The sequence below is a fragment of the Corvus cornix genome, chromosome 4 (assembly GCF_000738735.6).
Source record: "Corvus cornix cornix isolate S_Up_H32 chromosome 4, ASM73873v5, whole genome shotgun sequence".
In the NCBI taxonomy this organism is placed as follows: domain Eukaryota; kingdom Metazoa; phylum Chordata; class Aves; order Passeriformes; family Corvidae; genus Corvus; species Corvus cornix.
Genome location: NC_046334.1, coordinates 33,162,443 through 33,177,372, shown reverse-complemented (window position 1 = coordinate 33,177,372; position 14,930 = coordinate 33,162,443). Strand labels below are relative to the sequence as shown.

Below are 14,930 nucleotides of genomic sequence, written 5' to 3'. Positions count from 1 at the left end.
TGACGGTGGCATGCTCAGATGAACTTGAGAGGTGTTAAATTTATTTTTGAAATTGTGCTGTTTGCCATTGCTTGCATTTCTTCTGTGTGTGAACCCTTTGATATTACAGATGTTTATTCTTTCCATTTGCTTTTTTTCGTCTTTTATGCTATGCATGGTTCATTCTGACTTGCATGCTGTGTCTATAAATCAGTATTGATGTTTTGTGAACGGTAGAGTCTTTGAGCAGGAGATGATCGAATGTGGATCACTTACATTCTTTGTGATCTTAATTGGTGCAATGGCATTTGGTCCCTGATGAATACATCTGGGTGTTATCTAAAGGCACCTGATTTGCTCTTTGTTCCTGCCAGTAACAGGAACAAAGTATCGTGTCTAAACTTGTATTAGACAGCTGGATTTTAAAATTATCTTCATATATTAAATGTGCTGTTGCAAGAGATGGTTGAGTTTCTGCATGCAAAGCTGTTGACAGTAAGTGTTTAGGCATTATAAAGTCCACAGTTTACACGGTGGAATTAAATTGTATCATATGGGATTGAATTAAGTTACTCATTGATAAGAATTTTAATCCTCCAGTTTGATTCATTGGAATAAAGCCATTTACATCAATAGACCTGGCCAGGTGAGTAAGAATTGGTGCTTGTATGTAAAGGCTTCTGACTGCCCCGACTCTAAGAGCAAAAACTGTCTCCCTGTCTGCTTGTTTTAATTCAACTGACATTTTCAGACTACAGAAGACTGAATATTTGAAACATATTGAGTTCAATATGCCTGCTCCAATTTCATTAATGAGTGTTAAATAGACACTATATTTCCCTATCCTAAGAAACATGAGTGATCAGGAAATACTGCCCTGCAGTTGTTGAAACATGGACAGGATGACATCTAAGCTGAACGGTGAATACTTGTTCCTAACCACTGAGGAAATGTGGTAGTCCAAATGAAGAGACAGGGGTCTGCTTGAAAGCTGTTGAAATTTTGGTGAAATAAAGCCCCTACTTAATGTGGCAAAATTATAATGTTCTGGGGTAAATGATATAGAATGTAATTTTCTGCTACAGAAGAGAACACAAAAAGGCAGCATTAAAAGCTGCAAATTTATAGTTTATTATATATCTTAGATTATTGTTATAGCTCACTTTCATCTAGAATACTTTGCTTTCAGAGAAATAAAAGAAAATTAAAAGTCAATGAGTCTATGAAACAAAGATGTCATGTATATTATCCCCACATTTGATTACTATTGCCATTTTATTTTTAAATTTTTTTAATTGATTTTACTATTTAGGTATTAATAGTAATAAGAGGTAGCTATTAAGGAATTAAGTGTAAATTTGCATACTTTTATTTCTGCTTTACTGATAGTCAACATTTAATTTGGTTTGATGTGTATGAGATAAGCATTCCAATCTACCAGATGGGTTTTAGAAATGAACTGGAAATACAATTCAGAACTGGTGAACCCACAGACTTAGCACCTTTTAACCTTATTAATATTAAAACTTGTTCAAAAATAAGTTTGCGTGTAGACTGCTGCTTAGTTGATGAAGTGTGTAGGAAAGCCAGAGAAATAAACAACTGGGGAAGATACTGTGTGTCATTTAATATCGTGACTGGCTGTAGAACAATAATCTTCACAACAGGAAATAAAACAATAATGTCTCGAGGCCTGTCAAGCTTTTCATTTTCTTTGCTTCCTGCTCTTTCAGCCATGACTTTTTCTATCCCTCACTTCCGAAGAAAAGGATATTCAGCTTTTGTTGACAATGTGTTTCCAACTTGCAGGCTGTTGACCAAAAATCCTTATTTCACTTGTGAACATTTTAAATCTGAAATTTTGTTTCAAATCAATTTTGATTTTGCTTAGTAGTCTCTGCCTTTCTATATCAAAAAAATTTTCTGTCTGGTCTTGATTGAAGACACAGACTTCAGCACTGGAAAGTGAAAAACAATGAAACAATAGAAAGTAAAGAATATGGCAAATTATTTGTTCAAAGTGTACAAAGACACTTCTGATGAGCTATTCAAGCCCCTTCTGTCTGAATTACACTTCATTTTTCAGTGCATTGCAGCTCCTCTGTGGATCTGATTGCCTTAGTATGAGTTTATTTGGTCAGTCTTGTTTCCACAGTTATGGGATGAAGACACCGCTCTTTGCTTCCTTATACTGTAGGTGACAAGTCTGGGTTTGGAAGGAAGCAAAGTGGAATGTAGACTACATCTTTTTTTGACCTCTGCCATATGCCTTTTGTGTACACTTCTGATTCAGCAGGATGTCTTCTTTATTTGAGAACTTCAGCTAAAGTATTAAAGAGTACTTTACATTTAAAACTAAACCCCAAAGTGGGCATTTCACAATGCCACTTTTCCAAAGGAAAATGATCTGAAAATTGCCAGCAAGTCTCATTAATTTTTCACGGAGTTGTAGAATACCAGGATGGAAGGAATCTCAGGGATCATCTGGTCCAACCTTTCCTGGCATAAGCACCATATAGACAAGATGGCACGGCACCCTGTCCTGCTCAATCTTAAAAGTATTCAGTGTTGGGGAATCCAGCACCTTTCCTTCGGAGATTGTTTCAATGGCTCCTTGTTCTCATTGCAAAACATTTTCCTCTTGTGTCTAATCAGAGTGTGTTCAGAGTGTGCTCAACTTGTACACGTTACTACTTGTCTTTTCCTTGTAACTCCTTGTAAAAAGGGAATCTTCATCTTCTTTGTAGCCACCCTTGAAATACTGGAACCTGGTGATAAGGTGTCCCCTAAGCTTTCCTTCCTCAAGGCTGAGCAAACCCAGTTCTCTCAGCCTTTCCTCATGTGGCAGGCTTCCCAGTCCATTTTTATGGAAAGAAGTATTTTTGTCTCTTTTTGAAAAAAGGAAGGAAGCTTATGGAGCAGGAAGCAGGTTATGATCATTAAGAAATTGCTTTTTTCATTAAGCAAGTAAATGGAATACAGAACAGTAGTGGAGTAAAAATTACAAAAGAAGTAAGATCATGAAAACATTGGAATGTATTTAAAGAGTTTAATAAAATCAGTTGCACCATTTAATTTGATTTGATGTTAAGATGTTCTAGCTTCATCGAAATCAAATAAATTCTGAAATATTTTAGGAAAACTCTACTAAGGATTCTCGGAAACATTTTTCTGTTATTGTCAACCTAATTATAATAATATCCCCAAGCTTTATCACCTTACATTATTTGAAGATTAAAACCTTTGTACTCAGTTTTAGGTGACACTCTAGCTTCTTGGTTCTGAGCATACCTTAAAAATTTTGAATCATTCTATCATCAAAGGAGGCATAAGTTCTCAAAAAATATTGTTTAATATTGCAGTTTATTGGCTTTGGGAGTTTGCATTGATAATTTTAGATTCATAGTGAGTAAACCTTGTTATACTCAAAACAATTTCATATAGTCAATTGTAGTGGTGTAGTGGAACAAAAAGCTGGAATTAACTTTGCTTCTCTGATAGCTAGAAATCATCTCTTTTTCAAGCCAAATTTATTATCAGTTTGTTTCTGTATACATGGTTTCTGAACTTTGAAGGTTCATCCTTTCTAATGTTCATCATATTTTGAGAGACCTGTAATACAACTTTCCCTTTTGTCATAGTTTCCGTGTTCCCATGAGTATATTAAAAGGTCTTGTATATTCCTGCTCCAGTTGGAACAGGAGTGACCAGTTGTGCACAGTATTCCAGATCAAGCTTTCTCTTCCTGACAACTGTAACACTATTGCCTGTCCAGTAACACATTTATCATACTACGTAGGTTTAGAATCACTTTATTGATCCCTTTTTGTAGCTGCTGTTTTAGTTTTGAGACCAAACCTCTAGACCCTGTTGGTTTTTGATACATGAAGACTGTAACAATTCCAATTATTAATGCTCTTCTATCCTTTTCCATTCACCAGGCAATTTGCAAATTCATATCTTTTTGATTTTTCCCTTTCTCTGTTATTTTCTAGAGTTGAGGAAGGAATTGTTTTTTTCTTTACTTGAAAAGAATCTAGATCTTGAAAGCTCATAATTTTATGCAGTAGTATTTGCAGGTTTTTTATCTTCTGAAAAGATAATGGATATAATTGAAAATAAGAAATTTAGAATTATTTCTTCATTAATCACACTGTGCTGACAGTATCTATTTATACAGTGATTCTATGAGCATGTGTATATGTGGTGAGTTCAAATGATTTTGATGGGAATACATAAATATGTATTAACATTGATTAAGCCATTTGCCTAGAAGCAGTTCTGTTTCTGACTATCATTGCACAGTGTCTAGTGCTTCTGTGGGTCCTAATTCAAAACTTGAGCATTATTATAATCTGTGTTCCCAGTTGTTATGTACATCCTCTTCTGCACAGGGCACGGACTGGTCCTTGACTCAGTACAACATGTTAAACACGTGAAGCTAATGGCACAAGAGCACATACTTAGTGCTGAGTTGTAGTCATTAGTATAAACCACTTTTCCCCATTTTATTCCCAACCAGAAGTACAGGTGAATATATGTGAAAGTATAGTCAGGTGAGTAACTAGATAATTTGTGTTTCTACATGCCAATGCAATGTAGAAGTCATGGCAAGTGATCAAGCATCTAATTTCACTCTAAGGAAGGACTTTTTTTTTTTTTAAATGCGAGCAAACAATACTATCTGCTTCCACAAGAGAAAGTAAAATATGATTATGAATGATCTGTTGGACATAGGTAGATCACAGGCTGCCACATCTGATTTTTGACTAACTAATAGTTGGTTTCTTCTGAATTATCTCCTTATTTGTGTAACTATTAAGTAGATTTTATGAATGAGGCTGCAGAACCAGCTAGGAAATCCACAATACCTTACCTACAAAATTCTTTATAGGCACTGGTTTTAAAAATATAGTAGTCAAGCAATGTGTAGCTGTGAGTGAAAATGTGGAAGTGAGAGATTATACAGAGAAATGTAATTCTAAAAGGCACAGAATTATTCACCAGTACAGTAAATTTCATGATTTCCTGAAGTATCTCTTCATGTTAAAGTTATGGAAACTGTTCCTTGTACTGTAGGTGTTCCACATCCTTTTGCACAATGCAGCATGCTGCCCAGCAGGGCAATTGTTTTAACTACGTATTGCTTTCCAAATTACAGGATCAGCCTAAGCTGCCAGTGGCCTCAGGAGCCATGCTACCCCAGGCCAATCTTGTTGATTTCCTTATATTTAAAGCCAATTAGCAGTTGTAACCTTGGTTACCATTGCCCTCTACCTTCTCAACATGAATGTGTTAATAAGGATGTAAAGTTGTTAAGAGGTCATTTATGTTCCTTTTCTATGCATACATAAACAATCAGAGCAGGGTAGATGTAGGCCAAAGCTTTTGGGTAAGTCTCCCCCAGTGTCATTAATTTAAGAGTGAGGCAGATATGGTGAAGTTTTTACTTGTTTGACCAGTGATTTCAGTTAGACTTCCCCTGTGGCAGGCTTAAAATGACAGTCCTCACTTAAAGAATTTGCATTTTGCTTTTTCTGACCAAAAATGGAGGCTACACAGAAATTTAATATTACTTTGGATTTGTATACACAAAAATAGCTTAAATGTAGGAGGAAAAAAAAAAGCTTATCTGAATGCTGGATTCAATAAGGGAATAAGGTTTTATTGTTTTCATTATTATTATTAATAATATTATTGTTATTTTAAACTGTCATGTTTTATTTAGCTTTATAACCCAAATGATATTTAAGTTTTTTAGCTGTTAGGTTTCTGCATTTATTATCAGTGAAATTTGCAAGAAAAAATTTTTTTCTAGATAAAATTACTACAAGACATTGAAATAAAATATGTGTTAAATTTCTGTGTAACAGGAATAGTTTGAATAGGTTGTATTCAACCCTTTATTTTCCCCAGAATATTTCATGCATCTTGTGTCTCACAGCAACATGTGCTGACAAGATTGGTTCAAATCTATTTCATATAAATTGTTCGCAATTTGTTTCTTTTTTGTATAATTGAAGATCTCATTAATCTTTCACTTAGGGAAAAGGAGCATCATTTCGATGTAGAATTTAACACCTATTAATTTTTTTTAGTTTTGAAGAGGAGAGAGAGTCTGACTACATTAGGGTTAATCACATGAATTTTGACTGAAAGGTCAAGAAATTATTTTTCTAGCAATTTTTGATACCTTCATAAAAATCTTACATTTAGTTTAAAGTATGTAAAACTCCAGGTTATGTGATGTAGGGTTGCAGACAGTGAAACAACGAGGGAACTGCTGGATCACAATTTAGTTTCTATCTGGCAAATGAGTTCTTGAAAATGAGAAAATCAGACAGGGCCAAGTAATTAACCTAAGTTTTTTATAAGGTGAAATGGGTTATTCTCATTCTAGCTCAGTGAAGCCTTCAGTTCCATCATTAATTGAACACGTACACCGCAATGGGGAAATCAGGATGATAGGAAGCATCAAAGAAATGTGTCTGCTCATTCATTTATTGCCAGAGTAATACCAGCAAGGAAAGCTATGAAAGCATATTTTGTTAAAAAAAAAAAGAGGAAAAAAGGTAGTGGTAGAAGATGATAATGCAACTTTACCTTGTTAAAAATGTTAAGGTAATATTAAATGTTTAATTTAAATTGCAAGTTTACTTATAGTCCCATTCCTGAGGCTCCCTAATTTTTATGTGGTATTTTGATGTCCAATAATACTTGAATTACAAGATCCAGAAACAGTTTAAGGATACACTCTCTACTGTGCTGACTACTGCAGTTTGTGTATTTCTGTGAACAGAAATATGTATGCATAATTTGTTTAAATATTCTGTACTTATACCATTTGCATGCTTGCAAATATGTGCATATGTGCATGTAAGTTTGTGTAGTGTGTATATATATATATTTCAACCCTGCAAGTTTAAATTGTACCTAATCATGTAAGTTTGTGCAGTTTCTGTAACAGGATTCATTTGTACTCCTAAGTGGTTTGCAAAGTAATGATTACTGCAAAATATATTCCAAAATATATTCTTAAGAGGAAAATAGGGTTGTATGTGCACACCTAGAAACCATTTTATGCACTCATCTTAGTAAATAAGTTTTGTTACAGACAGGGATGGAAGAAGAAGAAAGTAGTAAAGCTACAGGGATCTGTATACCTCCCTAGACGCATTTGTAATGTATTCTTCTGCTTTGCTGTCCTCAGGAAAAGTCTTCCCAACACTACAAATGATTTGGTGTTGGTTTTGTGTCCTAGGAGGCTAAGCAGTGCAGCACATCTCTGCAGCTGTTCTTCCACTGCAATGCTGTGCCAAAGTGTCGTGGAGCCATTTCAGCGCACATTCAGCACCGTGTTCCACCCAGGCTGTGGGCTGGTTTTCCTGCAGATAATGAGCCTGCACATATCAGGGCTGTCATGTGAGCACCTAGCCTGGGTAGAGACAGCTTGAGTCCTCATTGCAGCTCTCTGTCATTCTTCCTTTTATCTAATAGAGGCATCTGTAGCATAGAAGATTAAGTAGGGCCTCTTGAAATCTTCGGCATGTACTATTTCCCTTTTTATATGATTTTGATGGAGAACTGAAGTGGAATAGGGTCTGGGGGGATATCAGACCTTCAGATAAAATATAACCTTTATAAGCTGATTCTTCCAAAAATATGCTCCAGGAAATCTCTGAAATCTAATGTCTCTGTTTCGTAGTTGTCAGTGTCACTGAATACTTGCCATTTCAGCTGGAATTGTGGTGTCCCCTTTAAACAAAAAACTGCAACAGAAAGTGCTGGAGCAGAAAAGGAATCATAATTGTTGTGTAGGGTATGTAACTTCCATGTAGCTTTGTGAAAGTAATTTCTACTATTATTTCAACCTCATTAATTTGAACTAATGAACATGCGGGATGAAATTTCACTTAAAATTGTGAGGTGCTTAAATCCTCTAGAGACAAAGGTGTTAGACTTATCCTGGTTGATAGTGGAAGGATTTAATAACTTTGGATAATTAATACAAGGAAGGAGGAGAAAATATAGCCAAAGACCTGGTTTTTTTCTCAAGATTAATCAACGGACGGGCTGCAGTTTAGTGTTTTCTCCACAGGAGATGGAGGTAACAGCCTGAACCAAGCACCCTGCTGCAATATCAGAGGTGTTAGTTCAAATCTTTGTCTTCAAAATGCCAGTCCTATCAATTTCATTACAATGGGCACGTGGTCAAAGATGGTCTTACGTGGATGCTGACCATATCACTTGTGTTGGCTCTGCTGACTGAGAAAACTGCTTGTGACCTTGTTAGGCTAATTTCATCTAGGGTTAATCTGTTATTCCCTCCCCCTTGCCCTTTCATAAAGTATGAGATGAGAGTAATAGGATAAGGTTAAGAAGGAGAAATTTAAATTGAATGTGAAGAACACAATCTTGCGAACAATATGTCTTAGGCTGCTGTGTGGTTTAGTGTTGTGGGTTACAGGAATTCCATGTCTGTGATCCTTGAATTTGGAATGGAAGTTGAAAGATTTGCTATGATATTTTTGTTAGCTTTTTTCCTGTTTCTCATTTTCTGTGCATGTAGGCTTTTTTCCTATTTCTAAAGGAAATACACCCTGGCTTTTCTTGCCCTACTAATTCTTTAGAAAAAAATCGATGGTATGAAAGGTACAACTTCTGTACTAGATCCGTTGACTGATTTGTCTGATAACTAAGCATTGTTAAAATAGAAGTGTTTGGGTTTCATCCTTTTCAAAGATCTTTTTGTTTCTGATAAAGTGTTTGTTTTCTATTTCTGTGCCCGATATTTCAATTTTTTTTCTCTTTTTCAATCTGCATTGACACTGGCAATATTTACTTCTTAACCGTGTGGGTTGCAATTTGTGTAACTGAGGTATTGGTTTTTAAAAGGTATTTTAAATAGCTCACATCATTACAGTAAGAAGAGAGGCACAAACTGTAGCTATGCTTTCAGCGTTTTTATACCTAAATGTTAAACACTACTTCTCTTTCATGATGGATGGGGAGAAAAAAAAGTAATTTTTTTTTTCTTGTGACAGTTTTATCTTTTCTGTTGTTTTGGAGAAACAGAATTTTATGACATACAACATAATCATGACCTGACAGAAAAAGATGAAAAGCATGACAAAAATCTATTTCATAGATGTATTGATATTGCAAAGAGGAGGTCTTGTTTTCTATTTATTTTCTACTTATGAATAAATGATACAGTCAAATTTTAAGAAGTGTTTGTTATTCTTAGCTTTAATGTGGTATTTATTTCATGTAAAAGAATCACGTTTCAAATTGCAGTGGGATATGCTCACATGTGTATTCTGCACCTTTATTATTCAGGCTGTAAATGCCTCGTTCTAGCAGTATGTAAATGTGATAATAAATGTATTTTGAGTTTTATTACTGAATTGGAATACTGTACGTTTTTTCTCTGCTGTGAGAGAGAAGAAGGATTTTCATCCTACACATATGTTGGATTTTTTTCATTTAGAACTATAGAATCATTTGAGTTGGAAAAGACCTATAAGGTCATTGAATCCAACCATAGACCTAACACTGCCAAAATGGAAAGTTTCCCAAAATGACTAACTTTTCTGTCAGTTTGAGCTATTCTTCTTCTTTGATATTTGCTAGTAGTCCTGGAAAGACTTTGGTTTGTTAGTTTTAAGATTAGGATTCTAAAATATGTATCGGAAAACCACATTAAAATTTCTTTTTTTAAAATGTAGCTGTAATTTTTTTGTAATAAAATATTTGAATTGGGAATGACAGATTATGTCATTTTTCTATAGATTTGTATTCCTTCCACAGAAATCAATTTGGTAGCGTATAGAAATTTTGCCTCCCTTTGTTTCCTGTGTTAAAGAAAGGGGAAAAAAAGGTCAAAAATGAGAAGGAACAAATACTGGGGGAAAAAAGTAAAATTGAAGGACATAGAAGACTGTATTAATTCCATGTAATCCCATTTTACTCTTCTTGGGTATGATTTGGCTCTTTACATTGTCTTGAGTCCCAGAGAAGGATCTCTTCTAGGGCTATCTTTACTATCAATCAGTCTGTAATTGGCATTTTCAGTATAACCATTGGAAGAAATATGTAAGGGAAATAGGTAAATTAGGGGAAAAGATGTACTGTGGAACAAAAAGTGATTGTAGATAAAGCTCATTTGCTGTATAGGCCGTTAATTTGAACTTGTGTTCTCCCTAGACAAAGAACCCCCCAAACAAGCAAACAAAACAAAAATCCTCAAACCTGAAATATCTGCAGACTTGTTATTCCTTGTGTTTCATAGAGTACAGGCTTTGACTCGTGTAAATTTGAAGGGAGGCAGAGTAAAGTTATGTGTAGGGAAATTTATGGTGATGAGATCATTGTGCAGAGGTGCGTTGATGCTGCTCCATCTAATGACAAGCTCATGGTGGGTGAAGACAACAGCAGCAGTGCAGGTGCTTCTGGGGGCTCCCAAGGTGCTCTGTTGGTAGTGTGGTGCAGCAAAGCTGTGTACTCAGACTTCATGTTCAGTGAGGAAATATTTTACCTATTTGATGCTGAAATAATTGAATTCATTTTTGTATTATGGGAAACTTGTGTTTATTTAATCACGTTTGATGTTTGTTTTCTCTGGGTAATAATATTTCAGAATGTGTTAATTGCTTCATGTAATCTTTTTAATCTATAAATATTAATGCTTGTGAAATGTTAATAACAGCTGATAAAAACAAAATGCAGAAAAATGAGCTATTCAATTAATCAATTTTTAATTGCTTGAATAATTACTAAATTGTCAAAACATTAGTAATTATGTGCGTTGAACTACAGTAGTGTGGGATAGGTTGGGTATTTCATACCGACTAACTATGATTTACCTTTAATTTTCTTGCTGTTTTGGGTTAAGGCCATTTTATTTAGAACTGAGATTATAAAATGCTGAAGGTCTCATCTTGTGAATAGCCAACTCAAGACAATCATGTCATATTTAAAGAAGTGCTAATGTCCCAGTACTTTAAATGTCTCATGGTGCTCCCTATCTGAAAATCCTGGTCTGTAATCAAAAAAGGTGTTTTCAAAAGTGTGAAGATAAATTTTGCTTTTAAATCACTGGTTTGGGATTTCAATAAAAATGGGCTGATTTTCAGGGAACTGATAGAAGTTACATGCTTAGAATATATGAAGGGATGCATCTCAGAGTTGATGTTACTGATATCAAGGTCCTACACTGGAATTTTTTGAAATAATGAGAAGGTGATTAATACAGGAATGTATTGTGATGATGATGATGACGATGATGATGATGATGATGATGATGATGTAAAGGAGAGAGAAATGGAATGAGGAAGACAGTGGAGGAAAAAAGGGAAAAAAATGAATACTGTATAAATAGAGATGTCAACTCCACTTTGATAAGTATCTTGTACAACTCTGACTTCACTTGTTCTCAAAAGAAAGTTTATTTTCTTCATGCTTTATCACACCATATTCACAGTTCACCTTGGCTTCTGTATTAAGCAATATAAACTAGCTGAATATTCACTGTGTTGGCACTTCCAGCTAAGTGCAGTTTTAATGTTCTGTGGGTGCATACCCTTTTGGCATGCAAGTAGGTTTAAAATACAGTGTAAAATTTTTTTGAGATATCTATCACTAATCTGTTGGTTTTGAAGATCTGTTCTAAGGAAACTGAGTTTTTATGTGCACCATCATTGACAGGAATCACTAGTAGTCATCTTGCTGTACTTCAGTCGTTGGAACATTAATTTTTCCTGCTTGATCTTGAATGTTGATCATGTTTCTTTCTCAGAATAGGCATAGAGAGCATACAGCATGACATAATTAATATAAATGTGGTTTTTTGGAAACCTTTTTCCCATGGATCCAAAAAGTGATTAAAATACGAAGAATTCTGCAAAGTGCAACATTAAAACTTTGCTTTAATGCTGTAAGTGACCTAAAAGCTTTTTGTTTAGCATGCACAACAATTTTTCATATAATACATCTCCATTTATAGGGTTGAAACAAGAAATGCTAACTACAGTACCATCTTGAAAGTATGGTCTCTTCTTCTTTAAAAGAAAAAAAAATCATCTTTTTCTTAATGAGTTCAGGTATGAAAGATTTTTCAACTCAATGTTTAGAGTTTGAAGGACCATTTGCAAAGAGATAGGTTTTTAACAATGTGGATTACAGTACCATGAGTTAATGCTTTGGTCAGTCGGTGCCTGCCACGGAAAATGTGCTGCTCATCAGCTTCTCAGATGCATAAGATGTGCAATTACGGTAGCAATTTTGTATATTTATTCTCAATTCAAAGTGGTTGGTAAAGCAATTGGTTTCGTACAGGGGAAAAAATAATTGAAGTGATTTAGTTTTGTACATGAGAAAATTCAATATGGTTTGGCTATCTATGTATTTATTTTTGGGGGGCAATTAACCACATAAAGGCCAATCAGAATGGGATCTGTGCATTCCTACATATTCATGCATTCTGGAGTGACTAGCAAATTGTCTGCATTAAAAATGTGGTTTGGAGTCCAGAATGTACTTTAATTAAAAAAAAAAAAAAACCAACACTACATGCAAAGACCCTCTTTTGTTTTTCAAATCTTTTAATTTTTGTCATCTAGAGATCATATTATTAGGAATTTTGTTTCTATGGGCCATTTTCTGGAGGTTTTGTGTTCTATTTTTCATTTTCTAATTGCATGGTACAGGTAAACTCTTTCTTTACCAAAATATGTATAAAGGTGGAAGAATATCTGAGAATTTTGTTTTCTGTTAGCTCATAGGGGATCAGACCAAGTTCACAAGTAATTTTTTCAGATTTGAAACAATGTAGTAGGATGGATGTGACCTTACCTGAATGCTTTTTCTAAATTGAGAGGTTACTAACCCAGTATATGAATTTATTTGATTACAGGTTTTTATTTTGCTTTAATACAGATTGTCTCCTGCAGAGAAATAAGCTAAAAAGCATTCTGGCAAGCTTACAGACTTGCTGCATAGCTCTCTGGTAAAGTAAATATAATTTTTAAACAAATCTGTTAGAACTTCTCTTAAAAAGTTAATGTATTTGCTTGAATTAAATAAAGTAATGCACCTTTGAGTATTTTTCTGCATTATTTTATTAGATACAGTTTAAAAGCAAAGATAAATGGAGTAGACTTTGTGGAATGAATTCCATTGTGGCTTCATGTAAAATAATAAGCAGAATGTATTTCTTTTAATTGAGTATTGCTAAAAACATAGCAAGACAGTTCTCCAATGCAGCTTGGTAGCTTCTGGTTTACCCTGCAGGTAGTAGAGTGTCTACTTTGATTAACAGCATTTTATTTTTTTTTCCAAATAAATTGAGCAGCTTTACCTACCAAATAATATCTGTGTTACCACAAAATTGTCAGTGGTGGTGTAGACATTCCTGTTCCAACAAGCTGAGCACTTCTTTTAGGGCTTTCTGCACACTACCACAGCCTTAGGTTTAGTGCTCAGACCCCTTTAAAAACCCAAAAAATGATAAAAAAAACCATGACATAAGATAACCGAGACTCAGTAACTTGTGGCAGACAGGAATGATGTAAACTTTTGCAGTTTTTGTTTTAGTTATTTCATAAACCTTTCATTTGCCTTGGACTGGTTGCAGCCACCAAGAAATGTAACTGCTTCAAGATTTATTGGCTGAGTGTTTACATTATTCCATTAAACATCTCAAGTTGCTTCAAGGACATTACTACTGCTAGTATTACTGTTGTTATTATTATAATTATTGATATAAAACAAGAAATCAGAATATTTGCATTATTTTTTCGATAATGTTAAATTTATAAATACTTTGGGAAAGGACAAATATTTCCATATTAAATGTGAGAATTAAATTACTGCTAAGTTTTCTGTGCCATGAGAAAGAATGAGGAGAGAAACTATATTTTACTATTCTTTTTTTCTAAATGCGGTGTGTGAGGAGAATTAGATGTGTGATACTGAAAACCAGGGGGTTTATATGTTCACTCCTTTCCCCTTCAGCCCCAATACTAAATGAAGCCCAAGACCCAAGACTAAGAAAGGACGGCTTTTTAAATACATTATTTAGAAAGCTGAGACTGAAAATTTAATGTATTTCAATGCATTTGACCTGTAGGTTATCTTTAGAACAATATAAAAATAAATCCGATTCAGCAGGATGTCTGTGAATAACATGTCTGCTCAAGAAAGCTTATTAGTTTTCTCTAACGGCCTTCCAGTCACTGCCTCTGGATTTGGATGTCCTGAGATTGTTATATTAATGGAAACAATATAGTTAAAACTGCTTTATAATCTTCAGTAAAACCTATGCTGTCAAGAGATATCTGTGATGAAACTTTTCACAGTCATGAAGCTGTTTTTGACATTCATGCAACTGCTTTTTTCTTGGAAACATACATTTTTGTATTGTGTTCTGTAAAGCTCACCTTTTGAACAAAACCATGAATTTTGCTTTGTCTTGTAAGAAGTAAATTTATTTTTAATAGAAATCAAGTAATTGTTGAGGTTCTTTGCTTTAAAAAGTTTTTTTAAAAAATTAATTGAAGTCCAAATTTATTTTAAGTTCTCAGAATTGTTCTAAGTTCTTATTTTAAATAGCAAAAATTAAAGCCTTTCAAATATTTTGAACTTGAAAATCACATTTAGAATATATATATGCTACATTGCATTTCCTGATTCCCCATCATTCTCCATCCCATTATTTCCCGTCCCAGTCTTGGCTGTGCACATCTGTCTTCCCCAGATCTAAAGGTCTTTTTCAGGAGGGAATTATTGTAGAATTTGATCTTTAAAATTTCAAAGCCTCAGTAATGGACAGCACAGATGGCTTTGGGGGAGAGGGATGAGGGGAAGATTTTGAACACAATTTTCTACTATTCTACCTTTCATCTCATCAACTGTGTACAATTTTTCAATATAATTCAAGTCCCAGATATGAT

The 14,930-nt window shown here is 34.4% G+C and overlaps 1 protein-coding gene across 6 annotated transcripts in view; it reads left to right on the top strand.

Annotated features, from left to right (window-relative positions):
• Positions 1 to 14,930, top strand: part of MARCHF1 (membrane associated ring-CH-type finger 1) — a 231,093-nt gene that overhangs the window by 140,348 nt on the left and 75,815 nt on the right. The gene's annotated exons all lie outside the window — the stretch shown is intronic.